The 5,168-nt window shown below is 38.5% G+C and overlaps 1 non-coding gene across 1 annotated transcript; it reads right to left on the bottom strand.

Annotated features, from left to right (window-relative positions):
- Positions 1-1,045: 1,045 nt before the first annotated feature.
- Positions 1,046-1,118, bottom strand: TRNAK-UUU (transfer RNA lysine (anticodon UUU)). The gene has a single exon. It is a non-coding gene; the product is annotated as a tRNA-Lys (tRNA).
- Between the last annotated feature and the right edge of the window lie 4,050 nt (positions 1,119-5,168).

The following is a 5,168-nucleotide window of genomic DNA, read 5'->3' as shown; positions in this document are numbered from 1 at the left end:
CCCTGGTGATTTTTCCCTGTAGTTCTTTCCAGTGATTCTTGTCCTAGTGTCAGTAAGTTTCTTCACCTTCATCTGCTGATTCAGCTGAAGACATGAGGGGACCACCTGAGTGGGGATGGCCAGAGCTCTCTCTCAGTGTAGCTCTTTCCTGTCTGGTCTAGTGTCCTGCGACCTCTAACTGCATTAGCCTCCCTGAATTCCCAGATCCATCTCCTCAATTCAGAGAGGACTGCAGGCACGCTGTGCTGTGACCCAGAAAGTAAGGCAGTAAACAAGCAGTGCTCTCCTTGTTTGTTTTACCTTGGGTGTTTCATATATTTTGTCCTTTTTAAAAAAGTTGTTTCAGTAAGGTGGGCAAATCTATTCTCTTTCACTCCATCATGGTTGAAAGCTGAAGTCTTGGATTGCCTGTCATCTTCTTATTGATTCTAGGAGTATCTATATATTCCAACTACAAGCCCTTTGACAAATATAGGAATTAAAATATCTTCTTCAACTCTATCTTCTTCCACTCTTGTTTTTGTATTCTCTTGAACATGATTTTTGATGAAGAGACGTTGTCAATTTTAATGTTGCCCTATATATTACTTTTTAAACTTTAGGGTTAATGCTTTCTGTGTCTGTTTACCTTTCCCAAAGTTAAGAAGACACTTCTCTGTGTTTTTGTTTGGAAATGTTCTGGGTTTTTTACTTTAACTTTAAAATCTATCCATTTGGCATTGATTTTTGCATATGTTGTGAGCTAGAAATCAAGATTCTTTTTTTTTTTTTTTTCATATGAGTATCCAATTGACCCAGCACCACTTACTGAAAAGTCTATCATTTTCCCACCGTACTGCAGTGTCAACTTTGTCATCCATTTAATGAGCATGCATGAGTGGGTCTATTTCTTGGTTCTCTGTACATATGGTTTTAACCTCTGTCGGTAAACAGCATTGATCTGAAGCAGTCATTTCATAATTTTCAGTTTAAAAGAAAACTGAGTTCATTTTTCTTTCCTTTTTTTTTTTAATAAATTTTATTCTGTTTATTTATTTATTCTTGGCGCCTGGACAGGGACTTGAACCCTGGGCCCTCAGATTAAAAGTCTGATGCTCTCCCAGCTGAGCTACCCAGGCACTCCCTAGCTTTTCTTACTTTAACTTAAGTATAAATAAGTTTTAACTAAGTAGACTATTGTTTTTCCTCCAAAATACAGTTTGAACACAAGAACTGTGTAAATGTAATTATATTAAATAACTCTAATACTATTATATATAATGTTTCAATGTCACAATTACTAAGGGATTTTGGTTTACATTTTACAAAATAAAAACTCTCTTTTACCAAATGAGTAACCTAAATTTTGAAATATCAGGTTTGAAACAAAATTATGCAATTCAGGCAGTGTTAGCATAATCTGTTTAAAGTTATCATAGCCCCTAATAAATTATAACTGAAATATTCTAAAAACAAACAGTATTTTATTCCTTTGCAAAAGACCATCTTCTCACTATATCTATATAAACCTTATTCCAAGGATATTTTTGTTTCTTTTTTAGAAAATATGCTGAATTTTATTAACATGCTATAGACAGCCTGAAGTGTTAATCTCCACCTCTACCTTTAAGACTTTCATTATGATGTACAAGGTGTATTTACCCTCTAGCCAAATAATTTTTGAGCAACTTGGTGGAGCCTCCAGTTTACATATCTTACAAAATATTTTCATTGCAGTTGCAAAATCTTATACTTTGCATTGCTGGCAACTTTTAATGATATATATGTGGGGTTATAGATTTTATTTATTTATTTTTTATTGGCGTATAGTTGCTTTACACTGCTGTGTCAGTTTCTGCTGTACAGCAAAGTGAATCAGCCGTACGTATACATACATCCCCTCTTTTTTGGATTTCCTTCCCATTTAGGTCACCACAGAGCACCGAGTAGAGTTTCCTGTGCTGTACAGTAGGTTCTCATTAATTATCTATTTTATATATACATAGTAGTGCATATATGTCAATCTCAATCTCTCAATTCATCCCACCACCCCCTTCCCCCTTGGCATCCAAACGTTTGTTCTCTATGTCTGTTTCTATTTCTGCTTTGCAAATAAGATCATCTATACCATTTTTCTAGATTCCACATATATGTGTTAATATATGATATTTGTTTTTCCCTTTCTGACTTACTTCACTCTGTATGACAGTCTCTAGGTCCATCCGTGTCTCTACAAATGACCCAATTTCGTTCCTTTTTATGGCTGAGTAATATTCCATTGTATATATGTACCACATCTTCTTTATCCATTCCTCTGTTGATGGACATTTAGGTTGCTTCTATGTCCTAGCTATTGTAAATAGTGCTGCAATGAACATTGGGGTGCATGTATCTTTTTGAGTTATGGTTTTCTCTGGGTATATGCCCAGGAGTGGGATTGCTGGGTCATATGGTAGTTCTGTTTTTAGTTTTTTAAGGAACCTCCATACTGTTCTCCATAGTGGCTGTATCAATTTATATTCTCACCAACAGTGTAAGAGGTTTCCCTTTTCTCCACACCCTCTCCAGCATTTATTGTTTGTAGATTTTTTGACGATGGCCATTCTGACCGGTGTGAGGTGATACCTCATTGTAGTTTTGATCTGCATTTCTCTAATAATTAGTGATATTGAGCATCTTTTCATGTGTTTGTTGGCCATCTGTACGTTTCAAGGATATTTTCATTCCAAATTATTTAAACACAACTTCCTTAGAAATATTTAGATGTGTGAAAATTTCAATGTATAAAGTTTAGGTTTAAGTTACTTATTAATTTGAAAATATTACATCATTTCTGTTTTTTAAAACTTGGAATTTCCTATTACTAAAGGAATACAGTTTTGTTATAGGAAAATCATCAAATATACATAAGTGGAAAATTTTAAAAAGAAAAACAATCTCACCTTTAGGTATCAATAATAATATAAAGCACAGTTTGTCACTTTTTGGAGTCTGGTTATTCAGGGGACAATTCCTACCTGTGTTAGTCCATTTGGGCTGCTATAACAAAAAAACCATAAACTGGGTAGCTTATAAATAACAGAAATTTATTTCTCACAGTTCTGGAGGCTAGGAAAGCCAGTATCAAGGTGCCAGCAGATTCGGTGTCTGGAAAGGGCCCAATTTCTGGTTCATAGTTGGCACCTTCTTGCTGTGCCCTCACTTAGTGGAAGGGGGGAAGGGAGCTAGCTCTGCCTCTTTTACAGAGTCATTAACCTCACTCACTAGGGCTCTGTCCTTACGACCTAATCACCTCCCTGGAGCCCCACCTGGGGGTAAGGATTCTAATGGGACAGAAACGTTCAGACTGTAGCAATACCCAAACACCTCGACTCCAGCACTATCTCCTGTTACCATGTCAGAAGCGAGCAAACATCTGGGTCATCAGCCACCTGAGGAAAGCCCTTCACTCATTCATTCACTCATTCATTCCACAAATATGCATTAAGAACTGATTACATGCCAGGTACCCTGGTAGGTGTTAGGGGTACAAATAAAGTGAATAAACAAAACAGACAGGGTCCTTTCCCTCCACAGAGTCCATTACCTAGTGAGAGCAGTCAACATCAATAAAACAATCTCACAAACGATGTAAAACGACAACTATGATATCTATTTCTTACAACAGGACAGTAAGAGGGTAGAGTAGGGAATATGACTCAACCAAGGTCTGAGGAAACTTTTCCAGAGGGAGAGATGGGTGACCCGAGATCTGAAGGGTGGGCAGGAATGAACCAGCCCCAATAAAACAAAAGGAAAGTCACACAAGGGAGATAGCAGCATGCCAGGTGCAGGAACAGAGAGAACATAGAGGCCCTGGAGGGGAAAGGAAAAAGGGTGTGTTTGAGGAACCGGAAGAAGGCCTGAGTGATTGAGCACAGGAGGAGATGGGTAAGTGGTCCAGATGAGGCTGGATGGACACCTGTGGAGGGGAGAGGCCACTCACATCCGGTTGGCCACGTTAAGGATGTTGGTTTTTACCCTATGCTCAATGGGCAGCCATTGAAGTGATTATATTTGTGCTTTACAATTATTTCTCTGGCTGAAAAGTGGAGAATCTATGGGGCAGGGGAAAAAGGAAGCAGATACATTAAGCATATGACCAAAAATCCAAGAGAGAGAGGAAGTAGCTTGAAAAGAAGTGGTAGTACAGAAATGGATGGAATGGAAAAATAATCCATAGACAAGCTCATCTACATTTGGTAGTGGGTTGGTAATGGAAGACAATAAAGGAAGATGTAAAGAGTGACTCCAAGAGAAATAAAAAGAAACTGGAGTTGATTTGGTGAGAGTTGAGGATGAGATCATGATTCTGATTTGGTTGATTTTTGTAGAGCAAAGTGGCATGTAAAGAAGGCAGTTATATTTACAGGTTGGTGGTTCAGAAGAGAGAACTGGGCTGGGGATGAAAATTTGTGAAGTGTCAAATACCACCCACGTGAGAAAGTATAGGATGAGAAGAGTGGTGGGCTAGACTTTAGAATGCCAAGGGCCAGTAAAAGAAGAGCCTGCAAAGAAATCTGAGTGGAGCAGGGAGATAGGAAGGTTCAAACCTGTGATGTCTCAGAGGCCAAGGTTCTGAGAGTTTTAGGAAGGCGTGAAAATTCTCGTCTGATTTAGTGACGTGGGGGTCATGACCTTGGAAAATATAAGAGAGAAAGTGGGATGGAAGCCAAGGTGAAGCAGATTGAAGAGTAAGGGAGGATGAACAAGAGATAGAAACTATAGCAACACTCAACAGAAGTCTGGCTGTGAAAGAGGAGAGAAAAGCTGGTCGAGAAAAAGGTAGCTAAAAAGCAATATATGGGGGGCGGGTAGTGGTGGGAGATTGGGATTGACATATATACACTAATATGCATAAAATAGATAACTAATAAGAACTTGCTGTATAAAAAATAAAATAAAGTTCAAAACAAAACAAAACTAAATGTGCAGGGACTAAAATACCTACAGAGGGATTCCCTGTGATGCAGTAGTTAAGACTCCACGCTCTCAAAGCAAGGGGCCCGGGTTCGATCCCTAGTCTGGGAACTGGATCCCACACACATGCCGCAACTAACAGTTCACATGCCACAACTAGGGAGCCCGCCTGCTGCAACTAAGACCCGATACAACCAAATAAATAAATATTTTTTTAAGGCAATATACGT

This window comes from Delphinapterus leucas, chromosome 5 (assembly GCF_059928025.1).
Source record: "Delphinapterus leucas isolate spDelLeu-1000000601 "Yukka" chromosome 5, BTC_Dleu_Yukka2, whole genome shotgun sequence".
In the NCBI taxonomy this organism is placed as follows: Eukaryota; Metazoa; Chordata; class Mammalia; order Artiodactyla; family Monodontidae; genus Delphinapterus; species Delphinapterus leucas.
This window is presented reverse-complemented; position numbering and strand designations above follow the sequence as displayed.